General features: G+C 43.9%; 1 protein-coding gene across 1 annotated transcript in view; it reads right to left on the bottom strand.

The window, feature by feature from the left end:
- LOC143960991 (adhesion G protein-coupled receptor E3-like) overlaps nucleotides 1-19,576 on the bottom strand; it is a 256,924-nt gene that overhangs the window by 1,334 nt on the left and 236,014 nt on the right. The gene's annotated exons all lie outside the window — the stretch shown is intronic.

Below are 19,576 nucleotides of genomic sequence, written 5' to 3'. Positions count from 1 at the left end.
TGTGATTGGGATAGTTATCATGCTGGAATACTGGCCAGCAGCCCAGTCTCCGAAGGGAAGGGATCATGCTCTGCTTCAGTATGTCACAGTACACGCTGGTATTCATGGTTCCCTCAATGAACTGTAGCTCCCTAGTACCAGCAGTACTCATGCAGCCCCAGCCCATGACACTCCCACCACCATGCTTGACTGTAGGCAAGACTCACTTGTCTTTGTACTCTTCATCTGCTTGCCACCACAAACGCTTGACACCAGCAGAACAAAATAAATTTATCTTGCAGTAGTAGTAGTTTATTTTCCAGTAATCCATGTCCTTAGTCTGCTTGTCTTCAGCAAACTGTTTGCAGGATTTCTTGTGCATCATTTTTAAAAGAGACTTCCTTCTGCCATGCGGACCGATTTGATGCAGTGTGCGGCATATGGTCTGAGTACTGACAGGCTGACCCCCCACCCCTTCAACCTCTGCAACAGTGCTGCCAGCACTCACATGTGTATTTCCCAAAGACAACCTCTGGATATGACACTGAGCACATGCACTCAGTCTCTTTGGTTGACCATGGCGAGGCCTGTTCTGAGTGGAACCTGTCCTGTTAAACTGCTGCATGGTCTTGACCACCATGCTGCAGTTCAGTTTCATGGTCTTGGCAATCTTCTTATAGTTAGGCCATCTTTATGTAGAACAATTATTTTTTTCCGAAACTCAGAGAGTTCTTTGCCATGAGGTTCCATGTTGAACCTCCAGTGACCAGTATGAGAGAGTGAGAGCAATAACTCCAAATTTAACACACTTACTCCCCTGAAAACTGAATTCACACCTGAAACCTTGTAACACTAAATCCCCATAAACACTATCAGATTTTCTGCACATTTTTTCCTTCAGATTAACCAAAACCATATAATATGAGGTCAAACCTTAGGAGTTCCAATTTGTATGCAATAAGGCAGGCCCTTGCACTACATGGTTTTGATAAATCTGAATGAAAACAATCAGCAGAAAATCTTAAAGTGTGTATGGGACTTTATGAGTCATAATTGCACCACTTAGATGTGTACTCACTTTTGTTGCCAGCGGTTTAGATAATAATGGCTGTGTGTTGAGTTATTTTGAGGGGACAGCAAATTTACAGCAAATTTACACTGTTATACAAGCTGGGCACTCATTTTTTCAAATTGTAGCAAAGTGTAATTTCGTCAATGTTGTCACATCAACGATATAGTAAAATATTTACAAAAATGTGAGGGGTGTACTCACTTTTGTGAGATACTGTATATATACATATATATATATATATATATATATATATATATATATATATATATATATATATATACACTGTGAAAAGGTTTAGGCAGGTGTGAGAGAATGCTGTAAATTAGGAATGCTTTTAGAAATAGAAGTTTTATCAATTACTAAAATGAAAAGTAAATGTACAGAAGAAAAATACAACTCAAATCAATATTTGATGTGACCACCCTTTGCTTTCAAAAGAGCAACAATTTTTCTAGGTACACTTGCTCACAGTTTGTGAGGGAATTCTGGAGGTAGGTTGTTCCAACCATCTTAGAGAACTAGCCACAGATCTTCTGTGGATGTGGGCTGCCTCAAATCCTTCTATCTCTTTTAAGCCTCCCACACAACTGTTTCCCTTTCAGTTAATGACTGTATTTCAACCTACATATGAAATTAATGATCATTAGCATTTACTAGGTATAATAAGTTAATCCTATACCTGAGTATAATCCTACAAAATTCCTGACTTTGTGCAAATGTACAAAGCATGCATTATACAGCTCTTGATCATACCAACCTAAAACTTCTGTTCTGTGTATATATATATATATATATATATATATATATATATATATATATATATATATATATATATATACACACATATATATATATATATATATATATATATATATATATACCCTCTAATGTGTGCTAGATGTAGTGAGTAGATTAGGCAAACCATATCCTGACTAGGGATGAGCTTGGTGGTTCAGTGCACGCCCCACACTATATAAGGTTGCCTTGTGTAGTGTTCCGGCAACTGTAGGAGTTAGTGGGTGTTGTGTGCCTCCAGCACAGTATACAGCTGTATCTAAACTTTATTGCTGTTCTCTAATAGAGCCATCTGCAGGAGTTAATGGGTGTTGTGTGCCTCCAGCTCAGTTTTTCAACTGTATCTACCCTTTATTGCTGTTGTTCTCTAATACAGCAATCTGCAAGAGTTAGTGGGTGTTCTGTGCCTCCAGCACAGCACAATATACACCTGTATCTACCCTGTATTGCTGGTGTTCTCTAATACAGCCATCTGCAGGAGTTAGTGGTTGTTGTGTGTCTCCAGCACAATATACACCTGTATCTAACCTTTATTGCTATTGTTCTCTAATACAGCCATCTGCAGGAGTTTGTGGGTGTTATGTGCCTCCAGCACAGCACAATAAACACCTGTATCTACATTTTATTTCTGGAGTTCTCTAATACAGCCATCTGCTGAGTTAGTGGGTGTTGTGTGCGTCCAGTGCAGTATACACCTGTATCTACCCTTTATTGCTGTTCTCTAATAGAGCCATCTGCAGGAGTTAGTGGGTGTTGTGTGCCTCCAGCACAGCACAATATACACCTGTATCTACCCTTTATTGCTGGTGTTCTATAATAAAGGCATCGGCAAGAGTTAGTGGGTGTTCTGTGCCTCCAGCACAGCACAATATACACCTGTATCTACCCTGTATTGCTGGTGTTCTCTAATACAGCCATCTGCAGGAGTTAGTGGTTGTTGTGTGCCTCCAGCACAATATACACCTGTATCTACCCTTTATTGCTGGTGTTCTCTAATACAGCAATCTGCAGGAGTTAGTGGGTGTTGTGTACCTCCAGTGCAGTATACACCTGTATCTACCTTTATTGCTGGTGTTCTATAATAAAGGCATCTGCAGGAATTAGTGGGTGTTGTGTGCCTCCAGCACAGCACAGTATACACCTGTATCTACCCTTTATTGCTGGTGTTCTCTCATACAGGCATCTGCAGTAGTTAGTGGGTGTTGTGTGCCTCCAGCACAGTATACACCTGTATCTACCCTTTATTGCTGGTGTTCTATCATACAGGCATCTGCAAGAGTTATTGGGCGTTGTGTGCCTCCAGCACAATATACACTACCCAATTGCTGGTTTTCCCATCTCCCTGCAGGCCATTACTATGTCTGGAAGGCCAACAAGGAGAGGCAGACAGTCACAAGCCAATAAAAGAGGGTAAGCAGGCTCTGTGTCCAGAGACAACAGTTCTGGTCGTGGTCGGTGCATCATTATCAGCACGTGGCCACGGGACACGCTTGTCCTTATTTTCGGCAGCTGGACGTGTTAAGCCGCATCATGCCAAAGACTTGGTAGAGTGGATGACCAAGCCCTCTTCCTCCTCCTCATCCTCTCTCACCCAGGCTCAGGGTACTAACAAAGCAGCTGCCAACGCATCCTCTTCCCTCATCTCAATGTCATCATCAGTCACTCCTTCCCTAGACCCACCATGTCTTCCAGATGAGTCCCCCGAAATGTTTGAGCACAGTGCTGGGTACATGCTCCATGAGGATGCCGAGCGTTTTGAAGGCTCTGATGATGATTCTCAGCTAGAGGAAGGCAGCAGTGTGAGCGCTGAGAGAGGGGATGCTCAAGAAGGACAGCAATTTGGTAGTCATGTTCCACCAGCTGCAGCATACTGCCAGGTTTGCTCCAGTGATGAAGAGGGAGGGGATGATGAGGTCACTGACTCCACATGGGTGCCTGATAGGAGAGAGGAGGAGGAGGAGGAGGAGGCACATCTCCAATGAGGCAGCTTAGGGGCAACACACCGACTGAATCACACCACAGAGCTCCGCCTGTGCAGGGCGCTGCCTCTGCGCATTATTCCAAAAGTTCTTTGGTGTGGACCTTTTTTGAGACGAGTGCATCAGATCGCACCACTGCTATTTGCAACATATGTCTCAAGCATATCTTGCGTGGCCAAAACATTAGCCTCTTGGGCACCACATGCTTGACCAGATATATGTTGACCTGCCATGCAGCTCATTGGCAAGCGTACCTTAAAGACCCACACCAAAGAACAAAGCGGACCTCTCCTTGCTCCTCATCAGCTGGGATCTCCAACCCCACTAGACCTTCAGTCCTCTCTGAAACCTGCACGGAGAGGAATGAAGGTGTAGAATTAGGTGTGTCACAGCCAAGTGCTTGCGGGCACTCTGCTAGCAGTACACCCACGTCCGATTGTAGCAGGCACATTTCCCTGCCCCAGCTGCTGGACTGTCGAAAGAAGTTCACTCCTAGCCATACACATGCCCAGAGGTTGAATGCTAGCTTGGTTAAATTGCTAGCACTTCAACTGCTGCCTTTTCAGTTGGTAGACTCAGCCCCGTTCCGTGAGTTGTGATGTGCAATGTGCGGCATGTGGAAGGCAATGTTCTAGCCTCGCTGGACAGGGTGGTCAGCGGTAAGGTGCATATTACCGCTGACTAATGGTCCAGCAGGCATGGACAGAGATGTTACCTATCTTTCACGGCCCATTGGGTCACTCTTCTGGCAGCTGGGAAGGATGCAGAACAAGGCGCAGTAGTGTTTGAGGTTGTTCCGCCACCCCGCCTCCAAAATCCTACTACTGGTTGTGACACACATCTCTCCTCCACCCCCTCCTCTTTTTCTTCCTCCATGGCCTCTTCCAGTGCTCTGTCCTCGGAACCAGCGGTGCTCCATAGGCATTTCTCACCACGCCAGTGGGGCATGATCAGGGATGCATGCACTGTCCTGAGGAGGCCACGAGGATGGTGAGCAGTAACAGGGCATGCATCAGTGACACTGTACCTCTTGTCCACCTGTTGGAGCATACACTGCGTGGAATAATGGACAGGGCACTTGAGGCAGAACAGACGCAGGAAGAGGAGGACTTCCTTGCCTCTCAAGGCCCCCTTTATCCAGACAGTGTTCCAGCTGTCCCACCCATCACACAGGAAGAGGACGAGGAGGAGCAGGATGATTGTGTCAGCATGGAGGTGGAGCCTGGCACTCAGCATCAGCAGCAGCAGTCTTTTAGGGATGATATACAGTCCCAAGAAACCCGTGGACTTGTACGTGGCTGGAAGGAGGTGGCTGCGGATCATATTGTCCTTGGTGACCCAGAGGACTCCGGACTGAATGCCTCAGCTATGCTGCATGGCCTCCCTGATCCTGCAAAGCCTGCAGAAGGATCCTCGTATTCTTCAGATCAACGAGAGGGACCATTACTGGCTGGCCACTCTCCTTGATCCACTGTACAAGGGTAAAGTCGCGGACCTTATCTTGCCTTTGCAGAGGGAGCAGAGGATGAGACACCTCTGGGAGGCCCTGCAGAAAGGTCTGTGCAGCGCGTTCCCAGAGACCGGGAGGTTACAAACTCCTGGTCCTGGACCACGTGTTGCTGAGGCTTCGGTCAGTCACAGAAAGAGCGGTGGAGAAGGTGACTGTCTGACCGATGAGTTCAGACAATTTTTTAGTCCGCAGCCCCAAGGTATGATTGGTTCCAGCAACCATCGCCAGCGTCTGATTTACATGGTGCAGGAATACCTAGGGGCAAGGTCAGACTTGGACACCTTTCCCACTGAAAATCCTCTAGCTTACTGGGTCTTGAGCATGGATCACTGGCCAGAGCTTGCACAGTATGCAATTGAGCTACTGGTGTGTCCTGCATCCAGCATTCTTTCGGAACGTATCTTCAGTGCTGCTGGTGGCTTTGTAACCGATCACAGGGTGCGCCTGTCCACCGACTCAGTTGATCAACTGACCTTCATAAAGATGAATCAGTCTTGGATCACAACCAGCTACCAAGCACCTGAAGCTGATGTAACCGAATGATTTTTTTGGAAATGTCACATCCCTTCAAGACTGCCTATGCTGATGCTAAGTGACTGTCCTGTTATGTTGACTGACTATCCTCTTCCTCTTCAATGATCCCGCCCGATTTTTCAGCCCCTGTTTAGCAGGGGCGTGTAATTACAATTTTTAATGCAATACTTTGCAGCAGGGCTCATTCCTGCACTCCAGATAGATTATATGGGAGAGGTTGCAGTGTCATGGCACCAGCACCAGTGCCTAAGGCCCAATTTTTCAGCCCCTGTTTAACAGGACATGTAATTACAATTTTTGATGCAATGCTTAGTAGCAGGGCTCATTCCTGGACTCCAACTAGAGTATCTGGGAAAGGTTGCAGTGTTGTGGCACCAGCAAGCATTGCCTGAGGCCCAATTTTTCAGTATCGTGGCACCAGCATCAGTGCCTAAGGCCCAATTTTTCAGCCCCTGTTTACCAGGGGCATGTAATACAATTTTTGATGCAATGTTTTGCAGCAGGGCTCATTCCTGCACTACAACTAGAGTATATGGTAGAAGTTGCATTGTATAGGCCCAATTTTTCAGCACCTGTTTAACAGGGGTGTGTAATTAAAATTTTCGATGCAATGCTTAGCAGTAGGGCTCATTCCTGCACTCCAACTAGAGTATCTGGGAGAGGTTACAGTGTTGTGGCACCAGCAAGCAGTGCCTAAGGCCCAATTTTTCAGCCCCTGTTTAACAGGGACATGTAATTACAATTCTTGATATAATATTTCACAGCAGGGCCTGTTCCTGTGCCCACCAAGAGTAACTGTGAGGACTTATAGTGTTGTGGCACCAGCACCACCACCACAACCAGCAAAGGCTCAATTTTTCTACCACTGTTTAACAAGGCATGTAATTACAATTCTTGATATAATCATTCACAGCAGGGTGCTCCAGCGCCCACCAAGAGTCACTTTGAGGACTTACGGTGTTGTGGCAACACCACCACCTTAGGCCCCCATTTCTGCAGAGCATATAGGGCAGGCCCCTACTTTCAAACATCCAACTTACAAACGTCTCCTACTTGCGGATGGAAAAAAAAATTATACAGCGGCGATAACCCTTCCTTATGTTTTCCAAAAATCTTAAAAATACATTTTTTGACTGGAGCTACACTTTAAAAATGTACCAGTTCAAAATTACAAACAGATTCTACTTAACACAACAATCCTACACAGTCCCTGTCTTGTTTGCACCGCCTGTATACTGCTGTTCTGAGTATATAGGGCCTAGGGGCCCACGCCTTATCTTTTTTTAATATGGGCACGGGGTTCCCCTTAATATCCGTACAGACCCAAAGGGGCTGGTAATGGGCAGGGGGGCTACCCATGCCATTTTTCTCAATGATTTTCATCCATATTGCCGGAACCAGATATTACATTAAAACCACAAGCAGTTTTAAATGACTTTTTTTCCGTTAAATATCATTTTGTGCAGGGACTGTTCTAAACACAGGAAACACGTGCCACTTCACATGCATACTATAGACACCCCCCAGGCATGATATTTAAAGGAATATTTCACTTTTTTCACTTTAATCATCATTAAAATCAGTGCTCCCAAAAAAATGGCCATTTTTAAAAACAATTTTGACATTGACCCATGTCCCTTTTTAGGACAATATCTTGCATATTAGCCATTAAAATTAGCACTTTTTATTTTGAATGTTTGAGTCCCATAGACTTCAATGGGGTTCTAAAGTTTGCACAAATTTTCGGTCCGTTCGAAAGTTCTGGTGTAAACCGAACCAGAGGGTGTTCAGCTCATTCCTAATCCCGACTCATCTTGTACATTTGTGTGTCTGAAAATGGGTCAGGGTTATTAGAGATCAGAGCTGGATGACTCATCCTGGCAGCCCTCTGGTGCCTCCCCCTGGTGTCTGGAAGGTTGGAGAACCTTCTAGAATTATAAGCAGGGGTTAGGAGGAGCTGCCATGCATATTTATGAGACCTCAGCCAATCCCCAATAGTGGGCTGAGTTTACCTCATAAACAGACATGGGCTATGCCAGCAGCAGGGCAGTCGGGTGGAAGATGGAGATGCCCCCTAGTCTGAAGGGGGGGCTGCTTTGGGTCTGAGCTTGAGTGCTAGAGAGATCCTGCCAAAGACACATGGGGGGAATCTTTCCTGGAGGTACAGGAGCAAGGAGAGGACAGAATTAGTAGTTCACTGGTGGGGATCAACAAATAGGGGAGAATGCCACATAGGTAGACAGTAGACAGTCTACCGTAAAGACATGGTGGGCTTAAGTCTGAACTTGTGTGAAGAGGGAACCAGGAGGGCTGGTGAAAGAGGCAGATGCAGCTAGGTGGGCTGGCAGAAGGGAAAGTTACATGCTGTATGACTCCATGTGTGCTACTGTTAAGGAACTCTGAGTTCCTGCCTGTAATGGGCCATTGCTTAACTGACAAGCAGTCAGTACTGCAGAAAGGATGAGAAGATGTCTCTCAGGTACAGCTAGGCTGGCAGAGGGCTCTTTGGAAAAGAGCACAAGGCCCAGGCTTCAGGCCTTGTGCCTCCAGCAGTCCAGTCCTCTTGCTAGGAGAAAGGGGGGTGTCCAAAGAGGAAGAACAAGGCCTCTCCCCCTCCTTATATGCCCTCCCCCATAAGTCTCTGGGGCATAACTCAAAACATCCTGGCAACCAGCGGGGTTCTGGGAACAGTAGTTTTATAGTCCTTAAAGAGACCCCGCTACATAAGTATTCAGACCCTTTGCCCAGTATTTAGTAGAAGCGCCCTTTTGTTCTAATACAGCCAAGAGTCTTTTTGAGAATGAAGTTTTTCACACCTGGATTTGGGGATCCTCTGCCATTCCTCCTTGCAGATCCTCTCCAGTTTTGTCAGGTTGGATGATAAATGTTGGTGGACAGCCATTTTTAGGTCTCCCCAGAGATGCTCAATTGGATTCAAGTCAGGGCTCTGGCTGGGCCATTCAAGAACAGTCACGGAGTTGTTGTGAAGCCACTCAGTTCGTTATTTTAGCTGTGTTCTTAGGTTCATTGTCTTGTTGGAAGGTAAACCTTCGGCCCAGTCTGAGGTCCTGAGCACTGTTTTTTCATCCAGGATATCCCTGTACTTGGCCCCATTCATCTTTCCCTTGATTGCAACCAGTCGTCCTGTGCCTGCAGCTGAAAAACACCCCCACAGCATGATGCTGCCACCACCATGTTTCACTGTTGGGACTGTATTGGAACGGTGATGAGCAGTGCCTGGTTTTCTCCACACACACCGCTTAGAATTAAGGCCAAAAAGTTCTATCTTGGTCTCATCAGACCAAAGAATCTTATTTCTTACCATCTTGGAGTCCTTCGGGTGTTTTCTTTTAGCAAACTCCATGCAGGTTTTCATGTGTCTTGCACTTAGGAAAGGCTTCCGTCGGGCCACTCTGCCATAAAGCCCCAAATGAGGGAGGGCTGCAGTGATGGTTGACTTTCTACAACCTTTCTCCCATCTCCCGGCTGCATCTTTGGAGCTCAGCCACAGTGATCTTTGGGTTCTTCTTTATCTCTCTCACCAAGGCTCTTCTCCCCCGATAGCTCAGTTTGGCCAGACAGACAGCTCTAGGAAGGGTTCTGGTCATCCCAAACGTCTTCCATTTAAGAATTACAATTACAATTGCAAGTTACCCGCTTGCAGGGGAGGTTTGAAAAGCAGCAAAAAGTAATCAGCACCTGTCGGTTAGGCCCCTTTCACACTGGGGCGGTATTCAGGCGTTACAGCGCTAAAAATAGCGCCTGAAAAAAAACGGCCCCTTTAACTCCAGTGTGAAAGCCGGAGGGCTTTCACACTGGAGCGATGCGCTGGCAGGACGGTGAAAAAAGTCCTGCTAGCCGCATCTTTGGAGCGGTGAAGGAGCGGTGTATTCACCGCTCCTAAACCGCTCCTACCCATTGAAATCAATGGGACACCGCGGCAATACCGCCGGCAAAGCGCCACCCTTTTTTGGCCGCTAGCGGGGGGTTAAAACCACCCCGCTAGCGCCCGCAGACCGCCGCTAAAACGACGGTAAAGCGCCGCTAAAAATAGTGGCGCTTTACCGCCGACGCCGCTCCCGCCCCAGTGTGAAAGCAGCCTTAGGTGGAGTTGAGTCATTTACAGCTGTGAAAAAGTGTGACATTTGGTTGCTGAGTTCCTGTGGCTTTTGTGGTACCCCAAGCAAAGAGGAACCCTGAACCCAAGTGTGGGACTGGTATACTGGTGGTGAGCCATTATGCCGTTCTAACTTTACTAGGCTTATGGACTGTTTGCCTAAAAAAATTGGCAAACAGTTTTTGTTTGCTTTTGAGAAACCAATAAAGACTGCTCACTTTTACAAGTGGCTGACTGGGGATACCGGGCTCCCCATATTGCAAAATGGCTGCTGGTGCTTAGATCTCTGACAGTCCACTTGGTACTGACCTATAGTTATCCAGCTGGGAAAAATAAAAATGTTGTTCACTTTTACTTTTTGCTAATAGGGAAACCACATAGTACTTTTGGAATCTATATTCCAGGTTCTTAACCAGTTGTAATTATAACCCAAGGGGTATTTCTGTTGGGTACAAAGGTTTTTTCTGTTTGATTAAAATATATTTATCATTTAACTTTATTGTTTTAACAAATAATAAAACCCATACATATATTAAAAAGAAAACTCAAAAATTAAGAATGAGTGTTTGCACTGCCCCCACTCTCATTCCCTGGGATTGTACAGAGCACAGCAGGACTGGTAACTTTAGGCAATTAATAGCTAAGCTCCTCAAACATGCATGGATTGGACATGGGAGGTTGACCGTTTCCTGTCTGAAACTCTTTCTTCTGCTGTGTTGCAGAGGACACAGTTTTGTTTCAAATTTCTTTTTATTTAAATTAAAAAAAAAAAGCATACAAACATACATTAACATTTATCCCCCCATAATACACAACACATGTCAACATATATCCAAAAATATATATATAAAAAAATAATAATTTTTTTTTTATTCCCCTTCCTCCCCACCCCCACCTCTTACATATACTCTTTCAAGTTCCTTGAGGTACGTAGCTCCTCCCATCTTTTCCAATATTTTGAGATCCGATTTTCTATATAACCTTCTTTTCTTATTTTTTTCTCCATATAATACATTTTGCTCATTTCCCACACCCATTCCATTCTTGTCGGACCATTTGTTTTTTTCCATTTACATGCTATTACTACCTTTGCAGCTGTGGTCATCTGATGTAAAAATTCTATCTCCTTTTTTTTTGTATTTTTGGAGCAATGGAGAACAAGACCATATTTATATCTGGTTTTATCTCTAAACCTCCTGATATATTTCCATTATCTTATCCCAAAAACCTTTTATCTTACTACTACCATACCATATATGCTCTAGTGTTCCCCTTTCTACCTTACATCTCCAGCAGTCTTCAGAATTCCGTTTATTCATTACCACGGGGCTCCTATACCACCTTATAGAAATCTTATAATTATTTTCTTGATGTTTAGTTGCTATCGATAGTTTATTTATTCTTCCAAATATTTCGTCCCATTCTTTCTCCAAAAGTTTTTTCCCTGTTTCTTCCTCCCATTTTTTTACCCCTATTATTTCCTTAATATTTCCTGAAGGCAGTAATAATTTATAGACCTTAGATATTTTTTTTAATTTGTTTTATCCTTATGTATTACTATTTGTTCAAATTCAGTTGTTTGCCTATTAATTATCCCTATGATTGGATCAATAAATGTTCTCATATGCCAATATTGTAACCATTTATTTGTATACTCTTGTCCCAGATCCTGAAATTTCGGTATTTTCCCATCTACTAGTATTTGTATTATCCGTTCATGTTCGTTCCTATTCCATTTTAAATAATTTGTAACTTTAAGAGCTGGCTCAAAATCAGGGTTAGCAAATAGTGGAGTCATAGGGCCTATCATGGAAAAAGTTTTCATTTTTTTATTAAACCATCCCATATTTTTAATGTACTTCTTACAAAAATAGGTAGCACCTTCTCTCCTGTCCTTAACCACCTCAATACAGTGCAGTTACACCCCCTTCCTGACCAGACCAATTTTCAGCTTTCAGCGCTCTCACAGTTTGAATGAAAATTACTCAGTCATCCAACACTGTATCCATATGAAACTTGCGTCCTTTTTTCCACACAAATAAAGCTTTCTTTTAGTGGTATTTAATCACTAGTGGGTTTTTTATTATTTGTGCTATAAATAAAATAAAACGTAAATTTTGTGAAAAAAATGCCTTTTTCTTTGTTTCTGTCATAAATTTTTGCTAATTAGTAATTTTTCTTCATAAATTTTGGCCAAAATGTATACTGCTACATATCTTTGGTAAAAATAACCCACATTAGTGTATATTATTTGGTCTTTGTGAAAGTTATAGAGTCTACAAACTATGGTGCCAATCACTGAAAATTGATCACTTCTGATCAGGCCTTCAGTACATCAGGTGTACCTCATTTCTTGAGACACTAACAAGTCAGGAAAGTACAAATAACCCCCAAATGACCCCTTTTTACAAAGTAGACATTCCAAGGTATTAAGTAAGTAGCATGGTGAGTTTTTTTTAAGTTGTCATTTTTTCCCACAATTCTTTGCAAAATGAAGATTTTTTATTATTATTATTTTTTTTTTTTTACAAAATTGTCATATTATCAGGTTATTGCTCACACACAGCATATGCATACAACAAATTACACCCCAAAATACATTCTGCTACTCTTCCCGAGTATGGCGATACCACATGTGTGAGACTTTTACACAGCCTGGCCACATACAGAGCACCAACATTGATGTAGTACCTTCAGACGTTCTACGAGCAAAAATGACGCATCTCATTTCTCAACCACCTATTACATTTTTGAAGGCCCTGGAGTACCAGGAAAATGGAATTTCCCATAAAATGACCCCATTTTGGAAAGCAAACACCCCAACGTATAATCTGGGAGGCATAATGAGTCTTTTGAATGGTTAATTTTTTTCCAGAAGTTTTTAGAATATGTGGAAAAAAATGAAAAGGCATTTTTTTTTTTTTACACAAAATTGTCAATTTATGAGATATTTCTAACACATAGCATGTATATAGCAAAAATTACACCCCAAAATACATTCTGCTACTCCTCCCGAGTATGGCGATACCACATGTGTAGGACTTTTACACAGCCTGGCCACATAGAGAGGCCGGACATTGAAGTAGTACGTTCAGGCGTTCTAGGAGCATAAATGACACATCTCATTTCATTCCTACCCATCACACTTTTGAAGGTCCTGGACCAGTGAAATTACCCACAAAATGACTCCATTTTGGAAAGCAAACACCCCAACGTATATTCTATGAGACATGGGCTGCAAATAGGTTCTCGGGTACTCTGATGGGCTGGAGATAGGTACTCTGGTAGTCTGATGGCCTGGTGACAGGTACTCGGGTACCCTGATGGACCGTGACAGGTACTTCGGGTACCCTGATGGACCGTGACAGGTACTCGGGTACCCTGATGGACCGTGACAGATACTCGGGTACCCTGATGGACCGTGACAGGTACTCGGGTACCCTGATGGACCGTGACAGGTACTCGGGTACCCTGATGGACCGTGACAGGTACTCAGGTACCCTGATGGACCGTGACAGGTACTCGGGTACCCTGATGGACCGTGACAGGTACTCGGGTACCCTGATGTGCCGTGACAGGTACTCGGGTACCCTGATGTGCCGTGACAGGTACTCGGGTACCCTGATGTGCCGTGACAGGTACTCGGGTACCCTGATGTGCCGTGACATGTACTCGGGTACTCTGATGGGCTGTGACAGGTACTCGGGTACTCTGATGGGCTGTGACAGGTACTCGGGTACTCTGATGAACTGTGACAGGTACTTGGGTACTCTGATGGGCTGTGACAGATACTCGGGTACCCTGATGGACTGTGACAGGTACTCGGTACTCTAATGGATCGTGACAGGTACTCGGTACTCTAATGGACCGTGACAGGTACTCGGTACTCTAATGGACCGTGACAGGTACTCGGGTACCCTGATGGACCGTGACAGGTACTCGGGTACCCTGATGGACCGTGACAGGTACTCGGGTACCCTGATGTGCCGTGACAGGTACTCGGGTACTCTGATGTGCCGTGACAGGTACTCGGGTACTCTGATGGGCTGTGACAGGTACTCGGGTACTCAGATGAACTGTGACAGGTACTCGGGTACTCTGATGGGCTGGGACAGGTACTCGGGTACTCTGATGGGCTGGGACAGGTACTCGGGTACTCTGATGGGCTGGGACAGGTACTCGGGTACTCTGATGGGCTGGGACAGGTACTCGGGTACTCTGATGGGCTGGGACAGGTACTCGGGTACTCTGATGGGCTGAGACAGGTACTCAAATACTCTGGTGGACTGTGACAGGTACTCTGATGGACTGTGATTGACAGGTACTATGAGGGGTGGTGACAGGTCCTCTTTATTGGGGGGGAAGGCAATCAGTGTGATTGGTGTACACTAGGCGGTAACGAGATGTTACCGCAATCTCCTCCTCACACACGATCGGTGTGTGAGGAGGAGAACAACTCGGTAACATCTCGTTACCGCGGTTTGTTTACATTTTAGTGATCGGCTGTGAAAGGATCACAGCCGATCACGTGGGTAAACAGCCGGCCAATGGCTGTTTACCAGCGTCGGTGACGAGCAGTGTTCCCGGGGAACACGTCGCCACCGACGTGCACGCGCAGAGCGCTCACGATCGCGCGCATGTGCCGTGCACAGTCGGGGTGTGACCATCTGTGATCGGCCGTGATGAAGTCACGTGGTAAACAGCCATAACCAATGGCTGTTCACCCCCTTCAGTGGCGAGCGGTGTCTCCGAGACACGCCGCCACCGAAGAAACAGGGGTGCGCGTGCACGATCGCGCGCATTCCATGTTTAAACGGGAGGCCGTCATATGACGGCCTCCCGCCACAATAGGTGCGCCGCTTGGCCGTTATTTGACGGCCGGCGGTCAACATCTAGTCAAGTTAGATTTTATCCATGGTAAAAAAAATTATTTCTCACCCACCATATCCTCCTCCAGCTTAACCCATGTTTCTTTTTCCCGTTATGCTGGCAGTCAATTATTCTCATTAATGAGGCTGCTTGCAGGTATTCAGGTACTGCTTATCCCCCTTTTTTTTTTTTAAGTATAAGAAAGTATTCCTGCGCCTAATCAAGGTAAAGAACAAAGGAAAAAAGGCGTACTGCTGCACACACTGGAGTGGGGTACCTGAACCCCTGTGGAGAAAACTAATAAACAGAGTTAGTGGTGCGCTGCACTATGACAGGAGGTCCAGCCTAAAGGCTGGTGGGCTGTATAGGCACTTGGATAATATAAAGTTATTAAGAAACTAGTTTGTCGTCAAATACGAGAAAACGTATGTATAGGTCAGTGTGCGCTTTTATGGGGGAGATAGTAGAGAACCCTCAAGAGCACTGTTTATTAGTTTACCCCCTTTTTTTTGTTCTACTTAATATTTTTCTGTTTACTCTAGGAACCTTATGGGCCCATATAAAGCTTTCGACTATTTTTCTTATTTCCCTCATTAGCTTATTTAACGGCATGATAGGTATTGTTTGAAAAATATATAACGTGATTGGCAATATCTCCATCTTTACAATACTTATTTTCCCTAACCATGAATATGTTATTTTATCATATTTTTCTAATATTTTTTTTATCTTATGTACTGCCACATTATGATTCATAGCCTGTAGATGTTTTAAATCTTTTGGGATATAAATTCCCAAATATTTAATTGCATTCTGTTTCCACTTAAATGGGAAATCCTTTTGTATAGTTTTTTGTATTTTTTCTTCTAATGTAATACTCATTAATTCAGATTTGTCATAATTTACTTTAAAGTTACTCACTTCCCCAAATCTATCCAGTTCTTTTATTAAATTTGGTATAGTTATTATAGGATTAGTTACGTATAGTAAGAGATCGTCTGCATATGCAGACATTTTATATTCCTTATCCTTAACCTTTATCCCTTTAATATCCTTATTCTTCCTTATAGCTTCCATAAGGTGTTCCATTATTAATACATACAATAAAGGGGATAGGGGACAACCTTGTCGAGTCCCATTTGATATTTTTATATATTTCGATAATATTCCATTTGTTCTCACTTTGGCTCTTGAATTTTTATATAATGCTACAATCCTTCCTAACATTTTTAGTCCCATTCCTATTTGCTTTAATACTTCCTCTAAGAACTGCCATCCCACCCTATCAAATGCCTTTTCGGCATCTATAGCCAAGAGGCATGCTGGGACGGCAGTTCTCTGAGCGTATTCCATCAGCGTACATGTTTTAATGATATTATCCCTTGTTTCTCTCCCTTTCATAAATCCTGTTTGTTCCCGGTTTATATGCTCTGATATTATCTCTGTTATTCGTTTAGATAAAAATTTTGAGTATATTCTCATATCTATATTTGTCAAAGATATAGGCCTATAGTTCTTACATAATGAGCTATCTTTTTCAGGTTTTGGTATTAATACAATATGGGCTTCCGTACTTTGCACTGCAAATGGCTGCATTTCCGAAATAGAGTTATGAGTTTTTTGTAGTCTTTTTTATATAAAGATATTAAAAAGTAAGGGTCCCAGCACTGAACCTTGGGGTACACCACTGATAACCTTAGACCATTCAGAGTAAGAATCATTAACCACTACTCTCTGAATTCTGTATTTTAGCCAGTTTTCTATCCTTTTACAAACTGATATTTCCAAACCTGTAGACTTTACCTTACACATGAGCTGTGTATGCGGAACTGTATCGAACGCTTTTGCAAAATCCAAGTATACCACTTCCACCGCCACTCCTCTGTCCAAGGTTTTACTTACCACATCATAAAAAGAAAACAGGTTTGTCTGACAACTTCTGTCTTTCATGAATCCATGTTGTCTGTTGCTTAAAATATTTTTTTCCTGCAACAACTCGTCTATGTGGTCTTTTATTAATCCCTCCAGTATCTTCCCAACTATAAAAGTTAAACTAACAGGTCTATAGTTACTTGGTAAAGACTTTGTTCCCTTTTTAAATATAGGCACCACATTGGCCCTGCGCCAATCCAGTGGTACTATTCCTGTCATTAATGAGTCCCTAAAAATTAGATACAATGACCTTGAAATTACAGGATCCGTGGGTGGATGCCATCAGGTCCAGGTGCTTTATCCACCTTTATTCTGTCCAAATATTTCTGGACCATATTACTTTTGAGCCATTGTGGATTTGGGGCTGTGTCACTACCACCCCCATTATGGACATGAGCTCCCCCATGCTCCTTTGTATACACAGAGCTGAAGAAATTATTTAATAAGTTAGCCTTCTCTTTGTCCCCAGTCACCCACTCCAGATTATTTTGTAAAGGGCCTACATGCTCAGACTTGACCTTTTTACTAGTAATATATTTGAAGGATTTTTGGGGGTTTGTCCTACTATCTTTTGCAATCTGTCTTTCATTTTGAATTTTTGCATCCTTGATTTCCTTTTTACATATTCTGTTATACTCTTTGTGACATTTAAATGGCACTAGCGTTCCTTAATTTTTATATTTTTTAAAAGCTCTTTTTTATAGTTTATAGCTTTTTTAACTTTGGCCGTGAGCCACATTGGTTTTATTTTTAGCCTTTTAAACGTATTGCCCATGGGAATATACTTTGCAGTGAGATCACAAACAGTCTTTTTGAAGAATTCCCATTTCTGTTCTGTGCTCATTGATGCCAATATTCTCTCCCTGTCTAGGTCCTGGAGAGCAGCCCTCATCCTTGGAAAATTTGCTCTCGTGAAATTAAGTGTTTTTATCTTTCCCGTATGTGATTTTTGCTTACAGCTAACATCAAATGAAATGATGTTATGGTCACTGCTACCCAGGTGTTCCTTTATCTGAACATTAGTAATACGTTCTGCATGGTTTGAGATTACCAGGTCCAACAGAGCATCATTCCTAGTTGGGGTCTCAATAAACTGGACCATAAAATTGTCCTGTAATAGGTTTATACATTTTTGCCTTTAACTGTCCCAGCAGTGCCATTACTCCAGTCAATTTCTGGGTAGTTAAAATCCCCCATTATTATCACTGTTCCAGCAATTGCAGCCCTTTATATCTGTGCAAGGAGCTGAGTCTCCACCTCCTCATTAACATTGGGTGGTCTATAACAAACTCCAATGATTAACTTTGAACTACGCACATCTGTATGCAGTTCCACCCATAATGCTTCAGACTCATCACACTCTCTGTCCACCAGGTCCTCTTTCTCCCTCGCTTTGAGATCTCTTCTCACATACAGACAGACCCCTCCACCTTTCCTTTTTACTCTGTCTTTCTGAAAGAGTGCATAGCCAGGAATATTACTAGCCCAGAAATGTGAGGAATGAAGCCAAGTTTCAGCAATACCGATTACATCATAGCTCTCCTGGTGCACCAGAGCTTCCAACTCACCTATTTTGCTTGGCAGACTTCTGGCATTGGGGAACAAACATTTTAATGCATTAATATATTTTGACCGGTCACATACTATCCTCTTGGGTGTTCTGAGATTACAACTAGGACTTGCCACTATATTTACCTTGGGTTTATGTGCTTTGGTTACCTTACCACTAATGCCCCTAATATTACCCTCTGGAATATGCTCCACGCTGACTATCTCTATCTCTGGACCCTCCCCCCCCCATCGCCTAGTTTAAAAACCCCTCTAACTTTTTTGGCCATCCTTAATCCCAGCTGATCTGCACCCTCCTCATTTAGGTGTAGTCCGTCCCTTCTATAGTACCGGTTATCGACTGAAAAGTCATCCCAGTCCTCCAGGAACCCAAACCCCTCCTTACTACTACTTGAGCCACTTGTTTACTTCCCTAATCTCCCTCTTCCTTTCTGGTGTGGCTCAATTTACCTGTAGTATTCCTGAGAATACTACCTTGGAGGTCCTTTTCCTCAATTTAGCTCCCAAGTCCCTAAAATCATTCTTTAGGACACTCCATCTGCCTCTGACTTTGTCATTGGTGCCAACATGCCCCATGACAGCTGGGTCTACCCCAGCCCCTCCCAGTAATCTGTCCACCAGATTCGTGATGTGCCGAACCCGAGCGCCCGGCAGACAACATACAGTTCAGCACTTCAGGTCTTTGTTACAGATTACCCTCTCTATCCTCCTAAGAATTGAGTCCCCTACCACCAGAATCTGTCTTCCCCCCCCCCCCCCCCTCTCACTGGAGGAGTTCTTCCCCTGGCAGCTAGGAGAATCCCTCAGCTCCAGCAGTGCTGGTCCCTGACTGGGATCACCAATGTCACTCAATGGAGCGTACTTATTGGGATGCTCCAGCCATGGATCGGCCTCCCTGGCACTTGCTCCTCTACCCTTCCTGACTGTCACCCATCTACTCTCTGCTAGTGCCTGCACCTCTTTGTCTCCACCCACCTCTGTGCTGGCCCCTGCTGGCACCTGCCGTTTACATTCCCGGCTCTCATTTAGGGTGGAGGGTCCTCTCAGTGCTGACAGTTGCTTCCCCAAATTCAGAACCTGGGCTTCCAGGGAAACTATGTGCTTACATTTTGCACAGCAGTAGTCGCCCTCGATCAGATGATCACGGAACACATATATGCTGCAAGATGTACACTGAGTCACCTCTCTACACCCGCCAGTCATCGTACCTATCAATTTAT

Source organism: Lithobates pipiens, unplaced genomic scaffold (assembly GCF_037356315.1).
Source record: "Lithobates pipiens isolate NorthernLeopardFrog02 unplaced genomic scaffold, aLitPip1_a1.2 Scaffold_8, whole genome shotgun sequence".
Classification (NCBI taxonomy): domain Eukaryota; kingdom Metazoa; phylum Chordata; class Amphibia; order Anura; family Ranidae; genus Lithobates; species Lithobates pipiens.
Note: the sequence above shows the minus strand (reverse complement) of the source record. Positions and strands in the feature narration are given on the sequence as shown.